Below are 19097 nucleotides of genomic sequence, written 5' to 3'. Positions count from 1 at the left end.
TGGCTCAATAGGCTACAATTCTGGAAAAAGAATGTCTGCTCTGGTGTGGACATGGATCCTGTGATGTAGGATTCCCATTTACGTAGATAAAGGGACTCTTTTGAGGAGGTCAGGGAAGAGATCAGATCAAGTCTGTCAAGACATAAAAGAGAGTTGAGCTCTTGTTTGATGTCTGATAGAGTAGGAGGACAGTTGGAGATCCATTTTCGGAGAATAGCCCATCTTGCTATTAGTAGGCATGTGGATATCCAGGGTTTGTTATTTCTGAAAGAGGATGTTTGAGAAGAGAAGAGACCAATGACTGGTTGATCCATGTATCCGAAAAGAAGAGTAGCGGGTGAATGGGGAGTTGAAAAGCAGTGATGCTTGATATGAAGTTGACCACTTGCTTCCAGAATGTGGAGATATTAGGGCAGAGCCAAAGTCTATGGGGTAGAGAAGGTTTTTGCTTTCCACAGAGCGGGCAAGTAGACAGAGCCGGGTCATTTCTTGAGTATTGACAGGGCATGTAGGATCTTGAGTTGCAGTTCACACCAGAATTCGTTGTGGTTGAAGGCACATGTGGAGGTAAAGCCTGATAGTAAGTGTTCAGCTGTAAATGCATTGTCAAAATCTTTGACCCAGGATTTTGCAGCATTGTATGACTCGAAGGGTTTGGCGTACAATAGGATCAAGGGTCTGTATATGTTTGATATTTTATATTTTCGAGAAGAGCAGGGTTTTTGATGAGTGACTGTAACAGCTCCCTCAGTTTTTATCCCGTCACCCCAAAAGATTACAGTGGCAGAAGTATGGAGGGTATCAGAGGAGGAAGATTTCTACTGAGCTAGAAGACAGAAGCACAAGGGCCACATCCCTTTGAAAATAAAATTCCCAGACATGTTTACACCTTTAGTTTTTTTTAAGAGAGACTCCTTACCAATGAATTCCATGAATAAGCCCCGTTGCATACTAAGCATTTAGCCTGTATGCATCCAATCCCAGTATTTTAGTGCAATCGGAAGGCATAGGCGCAGCGTCCACCTCCACTGCCTGCAGCATGTCAGTCTATGGCAGACTGAAATAAGCTGCGGCTAAACACTGTACCAAGTGGTAATTACATCTGGGACCCTATGAGTACAGGGATATATGTCCAGAAGGCAGAATACCTGCATACATCCCCAAACGCATACAGTGCCAAAAGGCAAGTACCACACGTGAGTACCTCACCGCAAGTGAGGGAGAACATATGTTTGCTGGTTTCCCCTCCAGTGAATGAACATGGAAGTGAGGTGTATTACATCATTTTTAGATTTGTCTGTCACTTTCCCCAGCTGCTGTGATCAGGGAAGAAGCAAATGGAACCTGTCATTACAGTATGTCACATAGGGGGCTATTGGCCCAGTATATGATAGCAATACAGTTAATTGTATGAGCAAAAAAAGAATAAAGCAACATATAACAAATTAAAAAAAACACAAAAAATTTTTTAAAGCCCCCCATCCCCACTTACATGCACATAAAAATATAATGCATGAAAAAAACAAAAAGAGGGCACACCAGCCTTGTGCAGTAACTGAGACACCATTTATTTAAGGATAAAAAAGTAATATACTTTCACACAATACAGGGCATGAAGCCCATCACAAATTCCCAACAGATTGACTACAACTGTTAACACACCTTCAGATGGACCAAGAGGATGTGCCAGAGTTCTGCAGTTTCAAGGGTGCCCCTTCTTCATCAGGACTCTGGACTCTGTTTTTATATACCGACTAACTCCCATGGTCAAGGCCCTAGGCTCCGCCCCCGGTTATTAGAGGAGGGAGGGCAGGTTACAACAAATAGTAACAACAAAAAAATGCTTGGACCATGGGCGCTAATGGCTGCAGAATTCTTTACTAGTCAAAGCACAACAATAAACAAAATAAAATAAAATAAACAATATGTGCCTTGTAGCATTGTTATTACAATGCAGTCACCATAAGCTGTTGTTGTACAAGTACTTGATGATTCCATTCAACCCACCCGCCCAGGCAACACTGTATGGCTCAAGAGGAAAGATATAAAAGACATTGGGATCTATTATATATATAATATACTGTATATAATATAACTGCTAACACTGGGGTTATTGGACACAATAATAACTCCCAGCATTGGTGTCAGTGAACATAATAATAGCCCCCACCACTGGTGTCAACACTATGAATATACATTGAACCCCCTCTCATTGGTGGTCAATGGCAGTGAAATTTGGCCACAAGGTTCTTTCAGCGTCACTCTGAGTTGGGTCCTTGACCCTTATCTGTTTTATTGGGCTCATTCACATAGTTCTGTTAGCCTTGTTCATGCCCAGTCCTCTGATTCACTACTTGGAGACATCTCTGCATATGCAACCTGTGTCCTGTATATGTACGACTAAATAAAAGGAATTTCAACTTAACTGTAAATTCCATATCTTGGATTGCAGTATAGGACACAGGCCACCTTCCCTTCTACTACTGTGTCACTATGCATTGCTTGCAAAAAAAATTAAGGTTGCACAAAGCGGCCTTTCTTAGGGTTACAGGGGTACGTTCAAAGAGGGGGGGAGGGGGCATGTCTGAAAGCTTTGCTAGTGTTTCCTGTTAAGGTGGGCCACTGGTGGACCCATAGTGAGTGTAGACCACTGTATGAGAATATCCTTTGCAAACAGGAACAGATTCAGAAAGTGTTTGGGCAGTGTCAAGGGTTCGTTCGTGCAACCCTGCCCCCAACCACGCCCCCTTAAAGCTTATGAAATTACATTTTTCTTTAGAATAAAGAGTCCAAAATATAAAACTGTACACAGTAATGTATATCCCAGCTCCCCTGTACTCCATTATAGTGATATGACATGTATACAGTATGTATATCCCAGCTCCCCTGTACTCCATTATAGTGATCTGACATGTATACAGTATGTATATCCCCCCTCCCCTGTACTCCATTATAGTGATCTGACATGTATACAGTATGTATATCCCAGCTCCCCTGTACTCCATTATAGTGATATGACATGTATACAGTATGTATATCCCAGCTCCCCTGTACTCCATTATAGTGATATGACATGTACACAGTAATGTATATCCCAGCTCCCCTGTACTCCATTATAGTGATATGACATGTATACAGTATGCATATCCCAGCTCCCCTGTACTCCATTATAGTGATATGACATGTATACAGTAATGTATATCCCAGCTCCCCTGTACTCCATTATAGTGATATGACATGTATACAGTATGTATATCCCAGCTCCCCTGTACTCCATTATAGTGATATGACATGTATACAGTATGTATATCCCAGCTCCCCTGTACTCCATTATAGTGATATGACATGTATACAGTATATATATCCCAGCTCCCCTGTACTCCATTATAGTGATATAACATGTATACAGTAATGTATATCCCAGCTCCCCTGTACTCCATTATAGTGATATGACATGTACACAGTAATGTATATCCCAGCTCCCCTGTACTCCATTATAGTGATATGACATGAATACAGTAATGTATATCCCAGCTCCCCTGTACTCCATTATAGTGATATGACGTGTATACAGTATGTATATCCCAGCTCCCCTGTACTCCATTATAGTGATATGACGTGTATACAGTAATGTATATCCCAGCTCCCCTGTACTCCATTATAGTGATATGACATGTATACAGTAATCATTACTGTATACATGTCATATCACTATAATGGAGTGATATGACATGGACCTCTCCTGCACCTGTCCCCTCAGCGGCGGTGCCGCAGAAGCCAGAAGTTGTAAACCGGGACTCGGCTTCACAATGAGGTTTGGAGCGCAGGTGCAGTCACTCCATGCTTCATCTGTGCTCGCTGCTCACCACAGAGGAATTTCTCCTCACATTTGGTGAGAGGGCGAGTGGCTTTTTCAAGCCCTGATGTAGTATACAGTGTGGTCATTTTTGAAAATATGAGTCCTACTTGTCTTTTGTGTGGTCTGGGCTAGTCCGATGCACACTGAAATCCCAGGTTTATTCTTGCTTTCTCCAGCCAAGTAAAAATAAATTCGCTAGTTTACAGACAAGTAACATATCCACCTGTCCAGCCCAGAACTATGTGAGTCATCAGAATGCATGCTGTCTTGATCCTGCAGAGCAGATGAAGGAGAAGTTTAAAGAAAGGAAATGCATACATTAGATTGTACCGATCACATGGAGTCCAGTTGGTTGTTGAATCTGGAGGCCAGGAGGCCCATCTGTGACATAGGTTCTGAGAGACTTCCAGGTGTAGGGACCATTCCCCAGGGTCAAGTTGCTGCCAGCTGAGGTAGCCTGCCTGTCAATTGGCCACGCTTGAAATGCGAATAGCGGACAAGGCTGGAACTTGAAGTGCAGTTTTTTTTCTGTCTACTTCTCTTGCCGCAGTAAAACTTCTGGTACCTCCCTGGAGGTTGATGTATTCCACTGCCACGCCATTGTCTGACTGGATACTGTTTGTAAGACCATCTGGTTGAGAAGACCAGCATTGTACAGGCAACTAAATTGCAAAAAGCTCCAGAATGTTGACTGGAAAATGGGATTCCTCTGGAGTCCAAGTCCAGGGTGTCTAAAACTCCTCCACAGTCTGTTGTGATGATCATGCAGGAAATTGGAAGGAAGTATTTCCAGAACTTGATTTTTCAGCCTCCAGGCTCTAGACAATTTGAATAAAAAATAATCCGGTGTCACTTACGGTGTGGTTGCCATCATCCCCATTTTTCTAATAGAGAGAATTGTACCTTACATTTGGTGGGATTTTTAAGGAAACCTTAAAGTATATACGAACCAAATAAATGTTAAAAAAGATTTGACATTTTATTTGACACATCAACTCATATTTCCCCCATAGAATATACCAATTCTTGACAACGTATTTGCTTGACAATATTTGTAATTATTGCATTGAGTAGTCAGTGGTATTCTTTGAAGCTGATTTTGATGTTGCAATCTCAATTGAGGGGACTACAAGTGCATTCAGCCTAAAGCCAACGCGTTTCAAATACTTTAGTGCAGATTCTTCCTCATGGAAAGGATACCGCTCTAAAACAATGATTGTCAGTAGTTAAACATTTATACATATTGTTTATGGTCCAAAAATTGAGAAACCAACTTTACAAATTGTATGACTTACATACCACCAAAATTGGTCAAAACGAGAATATTTTTCTGTGTTTTGGAGAATGAATCTCCCCCCCACACATTGGATGAGGTAATCGCTTGACATGCAGGAACCACAGGTGCCACGTTATGTTTAGTGTAGTAAAAAAGCGTATCAATTAATATGATGTCATATATATTAATGTCCTGAGAATATATAACATAAGACATCAAAACATATCTAAGAAAGTACTTTTCTCTATTATTTTATATAATAGGGACCAAAAATTAATTAAATGTTCATAATATATATCACATCAAAAAATATATGGTGAATAGATATTTGAACTAGTTTAATTGCCCCTCCACAATTTAGAGATGTACTCTCAATAACACTACAAAGGAATACAAAGGAATAGTCAATTACGTATTTAGACTATGAAGGTTTCTTATATTCTAGGCATTCAAAGTAGTCACTTACATTCTTGAAGTTCACCATGAACTGTATAGAAGCAAGGTTCTGTAATGGTTAAACATCAAAGGTCTGTTGTTCAGACTTTAACCCATCAAAGGGTCTGGAACAGACGTCATACATGTGATTTACCCAGGGACCAAACATAATTTGAAAGCTGCCTCAAAGTAATGATACTTAGGGCCCTAGACAATTTAGTCCTTGGTGTCAGGCAAACTCGTTTGTTCAGAGACTGAACCCACTATGACAGGATGTTACGTTCTAGGGGTCTGAAGTGAATGTGAAAAAATGGGATTACCTTAAAAGAAGCTATCAGCAGTTCCAGGACTGGCATACATAAATGAGGAGTCTGTCAACTCCTGGAGTAATAGGTAAATGTTTAAGTGAGTTTGACGTTTTTCTTGTGGAAAAAAAAATGTGAGCTGTGTTCAGGATCAAACCCAGATCCCATGAAAGAGATACTCCAACGCAGACATCTGAAGGAGGGTGTCCACATACTCCACAATGGGGATGTTCTAGAGGTGCAAAGCAAGCACACAGGCTAAAACCTTAGTTAATACTTGGGCTGCTGAAGACTGATCGAATGGTAGGGCTATAAACTGAAAGTGCTGTGGACCCACAGCAAAGTGAAGGATTCACTGATATTGTGGAAACATGGTGACATGCAAGTACACCTCCTTGATATCTACAGAGATCAGAAAGTCTCCCTGATAAGGGGAAGCTGTGACAGACCTCGTGAATTCTTTGCAGTCTATTTGGGACCAAATGAAGGTATTGGGGTCTTGGGGTAGAAGATGTGGAAGATGCTCCTTTTGGTTTTGGAATAGAGAACAGGTTGGAATAGAATACCTGAAACCTTGGGGAGATAACCCCTTGTTCCAGAAGACTCACATGGGCTACATGGAAATCTGCTAATCTTGATGGTGACATAGGAAAGCTGGAAGGCCTGAAATTCAGGAGGGGTAAAGATTGGAACTCTATTTTGTAGTCTGTTGAAACCGCCTCTCATAACCAAGCATCCAAGATACTGTCTGTCCAGGTCTGCAAAGGGTAACAGAAATCCCCTCACTTTGGAAAGTAGGGCCATCCCTTCATGCTAAAGAGGCATGGTCTACACATTTGGGGTGTAAGCTTGTGTTTGGCCTTAGAGGCTGAAGCCTTGGAGTATGGAAGGAAACTTTTCTTGGCTTCAGAGGGGGGTGATTCTTCCCAGCTTGTGGCCTAGGCTTTTTTTCTTGGGTAGATGAATACTCTATCTGCAGTGACATCCTTCATGAGGGTATCCCTGGCAGCTCAGAAGAGATGCTGCTCATCAAAGCTCGTGTGCAGTAAATGCTTTTTACATTTCTGCTCTTCAACCCAGTATTTCAACTGCAGAGTTCTCTGCATGTTAACTTACAGGAGATTAATAGAGGAAATAAGATGGAGACATTTACTAATCCATTTTCACTTTAGGACAGGGCTGTCAACATGAACTCTAAGTAATCTAAAATAATAGATTCATGTGGAGAGAAGCTGGATCCCTTCTTATAAATTTAGTTAATTTTGCTAATCTGTCAATGTGATTTGACAGACTTACATCACAGTCATTGCATGTTGCAATGCAGGGCCTGTCAGACAAAACAATATATTGGAATGTGTCTCCAGACATTTTATCTATAGGTTCCTTTAATACTAGCACATCCTCTACAGCAGGGATATTGAATTAAAATTCAAGGAGGTCCATTCACTAAAATTTTCTTCTCGCCGAGGTCCGAATAGGGTGTGCCAATCAGTGTGCCCCATTACATTAGATGTCGCCATCAGAGTTCAACTTTACATCATGTATTCCCATCACATCAGGTGTGTCCATCAGAGTGCTCCTTTACATCAGTTGTCCCCATCAGAGTGCCACTTTACATCAGGTATTCCTGTCAGAGTGCCCCCTTACACTCAAAGTACCCCTTTCTATCATATTTCCCAGTCAGAGTGCCCCTTTACATCATATTCCCTATCAGAGTGCCCCTTTCCATCACATGTGCCCATCAGAGTGCCCATTTCCACAGTATGTGTTAATTTGTGTCCCCTTAACATAAAATGGGCCCGTCAGAGTGTCCCTTAGCATAAAAAGTGATAGTCAGAGTGCCCCTTATCATTAAATAAGGGGCATGCTGATGGGCACATTTTATATTAAGGGACACTCTGATGGGCACATTTATATTAAGGGGCACTCTGATGGATACATTTTATGTTAAGGGGCACTTTGATGGGCACATTCTATGTTGTGCTCATCTGAGTGCCCCTTAACATTCAATGTGCCCATCAGAGTGCCCTTGTAAGACTACAACCTACCTTGAGGGCAGACAGTAGTTGTGCCGAGATCCTTGCTGGACTCTTGTGTACAGGCAGGGAGCGGGAGCCAGACGACAGTGAGCTGAAAGGGGTGGGGCGCATATGTGATGTCATGTTGCCGTGATGACCACCCTGCTCAACGGTGGATCTGTCATTGCGGGCTGGCGGTTTGGGCGACAGCACTGCTGGAGCCGTTTGCGGACCGCGGTCCGCCATTTAGTGACCGCTGCTCTACAGGAATCGTCAGTGCTTTGTTAAAATGGGAAATTGCCAGATCAACTTTGGGAACAACCCACTTTTTTTAAAATTCTTTTATTGCATAAAAAGTGATAGTCAGAGTGCCCCTTAACATTAAATAAGGGGCATGCTGATGGGCACATTTTATATTAAGGGGCACTCTGATGGATACATTTTATGTTAAGGGGCACTTTGATGGGCACATTCTATGTTGTGCTCATCAGAGTGCCCTTAACATTCAATGTGCCCATCAGAGTGCCCCTGTAAGACTACACCCTACCTTGAGGGCAGACAGTAGTTGTGCCGAGATCCTTGCTGGACTCTTGTGTACAGGCAGGGAGCGGGAGCCAGACAACAGTGAGCTGAAAGGGGTGGGGCGCATATGTGATGTCATGTCGCCCTGATGACCACCCTGCTCAACGGTGGATCTGTCATTGCGGGCTGGCGGTTCGGGCCATCAAGCGAAAGACCTGCCTCACTACTTCCAGAGTGGCTCCGATCAGGGGATGGGTCTGAAGATCCCTAGGGAATAAGGTGGCAATCCAGGGTGACCTCAAGAGAGGAATAGAGGTATCCTCAATCTCCATGGCCACCCACTGTTTGAGGTCTGCATTACAATGCCAGTCACCAAAACTAGCCAGGTACACAGCTCTATAAGATCTGAAAACATCAGGGAAGCCAATACCTCCCCTCAGTTTAGACAGTGAAAGAAGGTAGAGGCTTATCCTTGGAGATTTGTGGGACCACAAAAAATCTCTGAACAGAGAGTGAAGCTGCTAAAAAAAAAGTGGTGAGGATGCAGACTTGCAAAGCTTGAAGCACATACAATATCCGTGATAGCACTGTCATTTTTATGGCGTTGCAGCGCCCTAACCAGGTCAAAGTCAGGGAATGCCAATTTTGGAAATCTAGTATATACGGCGAACAGATTCGCCGTATATACGTCAGCAAAGTTGGGAGTGATATTCGGGCCCAAATACCTTATGGATTTATCCACCCATTGAAATGTAGAAGAGAATCGAAGAACAACCCACTTCTTAACATAGGCTTATCAGGAGTAGTCTGTGTACAGGACATTTGAAAATAGCAAGTGCATGAGAACATTTTTTGTAGTCTTAGGGCCTCTCAGAGATCCTAGACTGGTAGCAACACTGATGGAAGCTACAGACTGCTCCCCATAGTTTAAAGTGGTTGTAAACTCAGGGAAGTGACTGGCCTCAGGTAATACACAGAAATGAAACAAGTCCTGGTACATAATCTGTACCTGTTTATCTGCAGTCCTCTCTCCTCTATAGCCTTCTAAAACAAACAGATCAAAAAAAAATTTTTTAGCTCCAGAAGGCAAGGGCAGGTAACACTCCAACTAGCAGATGACATGAGTGTTCAATCCCACAACATTTACACTTTCTGCAAAAAACTGGAAAGAACAGGGAATAAAGGCACCTAGTGAACTGCGATACTGAGGTAGCTCTTGGTGCTCAGCCCAACCATTCTACTTAGTAACTGAGTTTTCAGACACAGGACAAGCACTAAGGCAAAGTACTAAGGCTCTGGACCTAAAAAGCAATCTACAGCCAACTTTTATCAGAACAGAGTATCCCAGAGTCTGCCCAAAGGTCTCTTCCAGGCTATCTCCACATGTTTAGACTAGCCGAAGAAAAAGGGATGCTAGAAAAAATCAGTTTATTTTAACACAGAAGAGATGTAGAAAAGACTTACATCATCATAGGACATTAACGAAAAACTGTGGCATGTTCATAGTGGGAGGGGTTATCAAGGACTGGTCCACAGTTCTTTATTTGCCATTTTCCAATCCTCCTGCAGGCCCCATTATAAACCAAAAGTTTAAGTCTTCCTTTGTCCCTCCATGAATGAATTAGAAATAATAATACAATATCACGATGGATACACATACCATCTAAGCCATCTAGCAATCCTACACAGTGCATGCATATGTGAAGAATGTTTTTTTGCAAGGGTATAAAGCCAATGTATTTGGTAGCTTACAGGAACCTGTAGTAAGGAAGCGTGGAGTCTTCCCTTGCTGACCTCTCCTGAAATCTTAGCTCTCTGGTAGATAGGCTGATGCAATGAATTCAGTATTTACTAAGTCTCTGAAGCACAAGTATGCAAATAAGGCGCTCTGACTCTGATTATCTTGATCCACACACTTGTTCTGAGTCAAGGTCTCAAGATAGAATAAGGGAAGGTTATAAACCCTGTCAGTTTCCCTTACCTTCCTGGCCCATAGTCAATATGGGAAGTGACAAGAAATACCTCCAAAGTGAAGAATCTTGGGCTGTCCTCAGGGTCACCAGAACTAGTGTCCTATTTGAATATTTTCCCTCCATTAAAGTTCCCAAACTTTGTTATTTTCTATTGCTTTCACTTTTGCTGATAACAGTAGATATGACAAATTGAGAGGGTGAATCTCCCCAATGGGGGCACAGACAGCAATAAAAACTGACAGGTGTTCTAATCCATCTCTACTCTATCCCAAACTAAGAAAAAAAGTTTTGCCTTTAGTTATACTTTAACACACTTGTTTGCCACAAAACATAAAAGCTCTTGAAAACTGGATTAAATATTTCCTAAACAAATTGCATATATTGGTAATAACCTTCTCTGTATAAAGTGTTTGAAATCAAATACATAATAATATTGGCACAATATTTGTAACTAACACAAATTTAAAATGCAGCACATACAGCATGATGTCTGAAAAGCCCAAATAATCTGAAAAGCCCAAGTTCAAAATGTTGACTAAACCTGGAAATGAACTCTTGTAATTTAGCACTTCAGGCCATGTCGGAAATAAAATCGATGACAGGAGTGATTTTCTTACACAAAATCTGTCAAGTCTCGATTCCCACACTTCAGACCTTTGAAATGAGCCAGCAAGTAGAGCTACAGCGGGCCAGAGGCCATGTGTTTAGAGCCAAAAAGTGCCAAAGTTACCTCATTAGATGTGCTTTGCAGCTTGTTCTGGTAATCTGTCAAGGTATGTCTTAAAGCCTCAAGGACAGCAGGCCTGGCAGGTTTAATGTTATCATTGTAGGTCTATGAAGAATACAAGGATAATAATAATAAAATACAAGCAGGAAACTGCAAATAACCACAAGACATACAGTTTAAACCTACTAAAATGCACCTATCACATTAGAAGAATTAACTCTGCCCATAACTAGTGTTCCCAATCACAAACCATCAAGTATGGATGGCCTCCCAATCAAAATGTATAGAATATTCGGGTCTGTCCTGCTCTTTCAAGTATTAATAGTAATAAACAATATAGATGAGATGGGCAGCCGATGATTAAATTCCATAATTATTGTCCTTCGAAATCCGGGAAAGGATAAACTACAGCCAGTCAGAGTCCTATTGCCCAGTTTCACTGTTGACAGCAGATTTAAAGGCTAAGTTCACCTTTTATAAAAAAAAAAATAAATAAATAATAAATGCAATCTTTTTTGTAGATAAATAAAATATGCATTTGTTATTTTTTAAACTGCAGCTTGTAAAGCATTGCATCCACGGTCAGCAGATCATGGCTTTACTGACTGGATCCTGCAGACTCTCAGTCAGCTGTCTGCCCATACCTCATACAGGCAGGCAGTTACTGAATGGCAGGAAGAATCCATGAACTACAAGAGCGCTCACCATCTCCCTCGCAGTTCACTGAGGACAACAAGCCATTGGCAGCAGTAGTTGTAGTTAATTTACTCACAGAACCCCTAGTACTGCTCCCCCTGGATCTGCTGCCTTTTCCACTTCCACCTAATGCCTCTCAAATTAAACTGTTATCCTCTTTCAAATATCTGAGAGTAAAAATTACACCCCGTGCCCAAGATTACTTTGATTCTAACTTACTACACCTAATTCATACATTTTGGGATAAATGTAAGAACTGGTGCAAGCTGTCCCTTACCTTTTTTGGCAGGATAAATCTAAATAAAATGATTAGGCCCCACAAGTACTATATATTTTCACAATCCCCATTATGGATTTCTTATAAATGGTATAGGCTGACTGATACATAATTTAGAGATTTATTCTGAAAAGGGCTAAGTTTAAGCTTTCTACTCTTCCGTTACCCAAACATGCCAGAGGCCTAGCAGTTCCCGATGCAAAAAACTGTTTTCTCGCAGCTCAGATGCAACACGTGGCCAAGTTGGGGGAAGAAGACTTAGATTATCTGATCCATGTTCTTTTGTCTGCTTTGACATCCACCATACCCATACTAAAACAATTAGAACTAATGCAATATAAGAAACTGAATGTGTATACCGCCATCTGGAATAATATATAGTGAATATAATGAACTACATATATTAGTGGGTTTGTGACTGATGGCACAGCCTGGGGATGCACCTCCTATATCAGTTATGTTTTTTATGTATTGAAATTTTTCAAAGGAGAAAAGTTCTTTTGGCCCTACTTCTTCTGTGGGTCACAGGAGTGCATTTTGTTCTGCACTCCTGTGACACGGGATAAAGCCCACTCTTAGCTGATGTCATTCAGCCAGTCCAGGCTCTGGAGAAATGCCGGCTTTAAAGTCAGGATCCACTCAGATTTTTGACCAGCAGTAGGCTCAGACTCTCAGCAAGATGCTTAGAGCTTGAGTCAGCAGTTCCCACACCCCTACAGTCCAGCACTCCAGTGAGTATTGGAGGGGCAGAGCAGAGAGCGGGTGACTGTAATTCTCTGCTCACTGAAAGCCAAGAACAGAGCGATCAGCAGTGTTTGTTTGCTCACTTCTCTGTCTTACAAGTGGTGCGGAACAGATGCATCATCGGACTGATTCTGCATCCACCTAGGTGTGTATGAATTTTTGTCTAGTCATCATTATTGAACAACACTTCCATGTAAATCTGTGTGGGAGAAAGATATAGGTACCCTCACAGAGGAGCACTGGGACATGGCTTTGTCCTTGCTTCCTAAACTGTTATGTACCCTGTTTCAAAAACTTACTCAGATTTTTGTTATCCACAGAGTGTATTGCACACCAGAAAAACCTTTTCTGTTAGCTAAAAGTGACATGTCAAAATGCCCTAGGTATGCATGTAAACCAGGTAACTTTCTTCATATGTTGTGGAAATGCCCCAAACTGTCCACCTTGATCTAGGTTGAAGTGTGTGTTTACTAGGTATGCTAGATAAAGAACAAAACCAACCAGACATGAATATTTCTTCAGTTAGACTCATTTTTCCAATTCAAAACTCTATTCCACAAAACTGGCTCTCACTTGACCCACCATTGTTTCAGCTTTGGAAACCCCAAGTTAATATTATTTTAATCAGGAAAAAACAACTTTATGTAGGGGTTGTCCCCAATTTTTTCTCCAATTACAGAATGGCTGTTTATCCTTACCACAGCTAGCATCACCATTCTTCCTACTGCAGCTGCTTTTACAATGGTCACTTCTCTTGGAGAGTCAGGGACGTAAGACTATAAACTAATGAAATGCGGTTGTAGTACCTTATTTCTGTGTAGCATTTGCAAAGTAGGTGCATGGAGAAATGTTCACTTTATAATGTATTGTTCAGAAATGCTACCATACCTAAACAGAACATCTGGACATCTATCTTTGGATGTTAGCATCAATGTTGTGTCAGTGTAGCTTGGCTCATGTTTTGTTTTCTTCTTCTGTATAGGTAAAGGAAGGTAGGACACCCAAAGAGGTATTTTTTTCTTTTGTTGTCTGTAAAATAAAAAGAAATAGTAAAATACTTTTTCAATAAAGACTATTAAATACAAGTTTTCACTTTTGTAATATTGTCTTGCAATCTTTTGTTTTCGCAATCCTTATACAAAAAAAAAAAAACTAAAATAATGTAGATTATATGCATACATTTTATTCTGTAATTTGTCTGGTTTAAAATGACAATAAAATTTAGATTCTGGTACAAAGCATATCAATGTTTTTTTTACAAATTAAATAAAGTGTTTTTTGTTTTTCAATTTTGCACTTTTTAAATGTCACACAAAAAAATATTAATGAACAAAACAAAGGAAAACAAAATACATATATATGGATCTCAATGGGGAAAAATATCATGCTGGATATCTATACTGATATGGCCTGAGTAATGTGTTAGGAAAATAAGGATGCCCCATCGTTTGATGGAAATGAAAATGATCAACCTACAGAGGACTGAATTCAAAGACACCCCAAAAATCAAAGTGAAAAAATGATGCAGCAGGCTAGTCTATTTTCTGAAATTTCATTGCAGCAACTCAAAATGTTACTCAGTAGTTTGTATGGTCCCCACGTGCTTGCATGCATGCCTGACAATGTCGGGTCATGCTCCTAATGAGATGACGGATAGTGTCCTGGGGTGTTTCCTCCCAGATCTGGACCAGGGCATCACTGAGCTCCTGGACAGTCTGAGGTGCAACCTGGAGGCGTCGGATGGACAGAAACATGATATCCCAGAGGTGTTCTATTGGATTTAGGTCAGGCGAGGGTGGGGACCTTCAATGGGATCAATTCCTTCATCCTCCAGAAACTGCCTGCATACTCTCTCCACATAAGGCCGAGCATTGTCGTGCACCAGGAGGAACCCAGGACCCACTACACCAGCATAGGGTCTAACAATGGGTCCAAGGATTTCATCCTGATACCTAATATCAGTCAGGGTGCCATTGTCTAGCCTGTAGAGGTCTCTGCATTCCTCCATGGATATGCCTCCCCAGACCATCACTGACACACCACCAAAACGGTCATGCTGAACGATGTTACAGGCACCATAATGTTCTCCACGGCTTCTCCAGACCCTTTCACGTCTGTCACATGTGCTCAGGGTGAACCTGCTCTCATCTGTGAAAAGCACAGGGCACCAGTGGCGGACCTGCCAATTGTGGTGTTCAATGCAAATGCCAATGCAAATGCCAAAAACTGAGCAGAGGACCCAGTAGAGGACTTCGGGCCCTCAGGATACTCTCATGAAGTCTGTTTCTGATTGGTCAGAGACATTCACACAGTGGTCTGCTGGAGGTCATTTTGTAGGGCTCTGGCACAAAGGAGCAGATATGTCCTTGCACAAAGGAGCAGGACCTTTTATGGCCCCGTCCAGATCTCCTAGAGTAACTACCTGTCTCCTGGAATCTCCTCCATGCTCTTGAGACTGTGCTGGGAGACACAGCAAACCTTCTGGCAATGGCATGTATTGATGTGCCATCCTGGAGGAGTTGGACTATCTGTGCAACCTCTGTAGTGTCCAGGTATCACCTCATGCTACCAGTAGTGACACTGACCCTAGCCAAATGCAAAACTAGTGAAAAACAGTCAGAAAAGATGAGTAGGGAAAAAAGTATCAGTGGCCTCCACCTGTAAAATTATTCCTGTATTGGGGGTCGTCTCATTGTTGCACATCTAATGCACCTGTTGTTAATTTCATTAACACCAAAGCAGCTGAAACTGATTAACAACCCCCTCTGCTACATAACTGACCAGATCAATATCCCAGGAGTTTAATTGACTTTATGCTATACTCTGATTAAAAAGTGTTCCTTTAATTATTTTTGAGCAGTGTATCTTAATGGTTAATACATTTTTTTTTTTTTAATTAGTAGGAAGATAATAGTCAATGGGAATAGGAGTTAATTAGGGCTCTATGGTTAATTAGTTAATTAGGGCTCTATTGAAGCTCACCCCTCTGATCTGAAGATGAATGAAACAGAGCAGATACAAAAGTGAAAATTTAGTATGTCTCTTTTTTGTGTCTGAACAGTGTTAATAAACACTATATCAGTTTTTTGTTTTTGTTTTTTAACCGCGATAGTTGCTATGGCTGCTCTATGTACAGGGCAACTCCTTGCTTTGTTTATTCAGTGCAGTGAATCGGAGGGGAGAAGGCTGGGGCATGACAGAGGGGTAGAGGGACTGGACGTGCTACACACGACCTGTGTACTACGATGACGTTTTGGGCGTGTGAAACATGCTCAGTATCCTAAACTAGTTAGTGGCTATTTTTAAGGATGAAAATGTGACCAATTATCAGGCTCTCCATTGTTCTTCAGGTCTTAGGTTACTGTTTCAACTGTGGTCTTTGTTGTGTTTTGGTAAATATTATAACTGAAATCAATAAGCAATTCCAAGACATTACATGTAATGTATACTATCTATACTTGTTATTGTATATGGCTCAAGAAAGATACAGTATGTCTTTACCTGATACAGGAAGAAAAATTGAAAAACCTGCCTATTCACAAATTTGTACTACAAACCAACTAGGCCAAGGCCAGGTATAATTTTGGCTGGAGTTCTATTTTATCTGTCTAAATAACAGCTCTATTTTAAGAAATTATGTTTTTTTTAATCCTGCACTTCTAGTGTTTTTACAGATATTTTAATAGGTACATGACTGCAATTGCAATAACCTTATAAATAAGTATGTCTCTCTCATTCATTAGTAATCACTAGCCGAAATGCATTTTTTTTTAAAAGGTAAAATATAAAAATTCCGTTTCTTAGTAAAGATTGCAGTTAAATAAGTAAATGGAGCACCCATATTTGCTTAACACATAAGCAGGTTCTACTTCTTCTGTGCTACACAAAGATTGCACTATACTTCCCACAAGTCAAATATGTGTAGGAGCACAGAGAACACCAAGTATTTAACAAACAGGGGGGGGGGGGGGGTTGAGCTACCATCTGACATTTACACAGTGCATATCTTATGCTGTGGCAAGAGAAGTAGTCTGGTGTAGTCAGAAACCTACTGCTGCAGACTCCAATGATGAGATCTCTCTACTATGGTATGTGGCTTTGTACCCATCCTAATTGGACTTTTTGATGTTCTGCACCTACTGTAGCATTTTCCATAGTACAAAATCAATTGAAGTCCAAAAGGAGGAAATAAAGACACAACAGATGCAGAAATCCATGAAAACCCATAAGCAAGAAAAGAAGACCCTAAGGCTACGTTCACACTAGCCTTGTGTGCAGGCGGCAGAGAGGCGTTTGGGAAGCGTTTTTACCGCTTCCCAAACGCCTCTGCCAACTCTGCACATTACAGCACATGGTGCTGTTCTAACAGGAGCGTTTGCGTTGCGTCGCGTTGCGTCGCGGCAAAACGGACGCCTCTGGTCGAGTCAGGAGGCTTTGAAGCCTCCTATTCTCGTCTATGGTGCCGCTCCGCAAACGCCCGGCCGGCGTTTGCGGTGCGGTTGCGACGCGGTTGCGGGGCGTTTGCGGAGCGGTAACACCACTCAAATGCATTATAGGCGTTTGTGGGGCGTTATTAACGCTCGGCAAACGCCTAGCAACCGCCGCTAAACCGCGCATGCGGCGTTTGCGGAGCGTTTGCCGAGCGTTAAAAACGCTCCGCAAACACTGGACCAACGCTTGCCAAACGCTATAGGGGCGTTTGGCAAGCGTTGGCAAAACAGCCTAGTGTGAACGAGCCCTTAGATGATTTAATTCTTCATTATCTACCAGTAATTAAAATAAGTTTGGGTAAACATTTAACCATTTAATTAGGACAAACGTGTCTGAACATGACAGATCAATTGAAAAGCAAAATCTCCTTTATCTGTGTAAAAATGAATAACACGGTTTGTGAATATGTGACCTTACATGGGCTAAGGCTTTGGCTCAGTCCCATGAAAACATCTGCTCCCTTTGCAGGTACACTGAAGAGACCTCTCTCTCTGCTGGAATCAAGGTAAAGTCAGCGTGCCCTTTCCAAGAGGTCACCTTAAATGATACAACCTGTGAATCAACTTAGGAACCAGCAACAGAAGGTCCTCTTACCTTGATCCTCAAACAGGCATGCAGGCCAGAGCACTGCTGTGAAGACTCCTTCAATCATGTCATCAAACAAGAACATGTAGGGAGAAGGCCTAAGGAGGCAGCTGTACTATTCCCACAAATGAGTCACTTTAAAACATTGACAGATGCATCTGTCATATTGCACCTTCAACTAACCTGACACATGGAGGCTTAACGCACTGCAGTCGTCCACCAATCTCTGTAGTTCTTTTACAATATATCCATAAAAAACTTCTATATTAGTCTGTGAGACATTTAGAAATGTAATACATTTTATAGGCAAAACAAAGTATATTAGAATCAATATTATACATCACATACATTTACAACGGAATACTAATATTATACACAAAGGTGTCTATTTTTTGCATAGTTATTATTACAATTAGAGATGAGCGAATCAAAGTATCCGAAGTGGAATTCGAGTCGAATATCGGAAAAATTTCGATTCGTGCCGAATCCGAAAAATAGCCTAATTCGGACGCGCGAATCGAAATTTTTCAGAAAATGGCGGCTGACATGTGCGGCGACGGAGCGGGGATGTCTGGGAAGGCGCGCAGACAAGGCGCGCTGACCCATAATGCATTCCTCAACTACATGTGATCGCATCAGCCAATCAGCAGCCAGCCAGCCAGCACTGTGTAATGGTCGAGCTATAAATAGCGGCCATTTTGGAATTCTTCATTTGCCTGCAGTTATTGAACAGAGGCAGACCGCTCTGTACTAGGGACAGGGACAGAGTTAGGGCCACAGAAACGATAATTGGGGACAGAGAAAAGTTACTTAGGGACAGAGAACCATTACTCAGGGACACAGACTTGTTAATGAGGGCCACAGAATCGTTATTTAGGGACAAAGAAACGCTAGTTAGGGCCACAGAATTCATACTCAGGGACAGACAGAATTGTTACTCAGTGCCAGAGGATTGTTACTTAGGGCCACAGAAACGTTATTAGGGCCACAGAATTTTTACTCAGGGACAGACAGAATTGTTACTGAGTGCCAGAGAATTGTTACTCAGGGACAGACAGAATTGTTACTGAGTGCCAGAGAATTGTTACTTAGGGCCACAGAAACTTTAATTAGGGCCACAGAATTTTTACTCAGGGACAGACAGAATTGTTACTGAGTGCCAGAGAATTGTTACTCAGGGACAGACAGA

The sequence above is a fragment of the Staurois parvus genome, unplaced genomic scaffold (assembly GCF_062004578.1).
Source record: "Staurois parvus isolate SC_StPar_1 unplaced genomic scaffold, SC_StPar_1.0 ptg000012l, whole genome shotgun sequence".
In the NCBI taxonomy this organism is placed as follows: Eukaryota; Metazoa; Chordata; class Amphibia; order Anura; family Ranidae; genus Staurois; species Staurois parvus.
The sequence above is the reverse complement of the archived record's forward strand: the minus strand, read 5'-3'. Positions refer to the sequence as shown.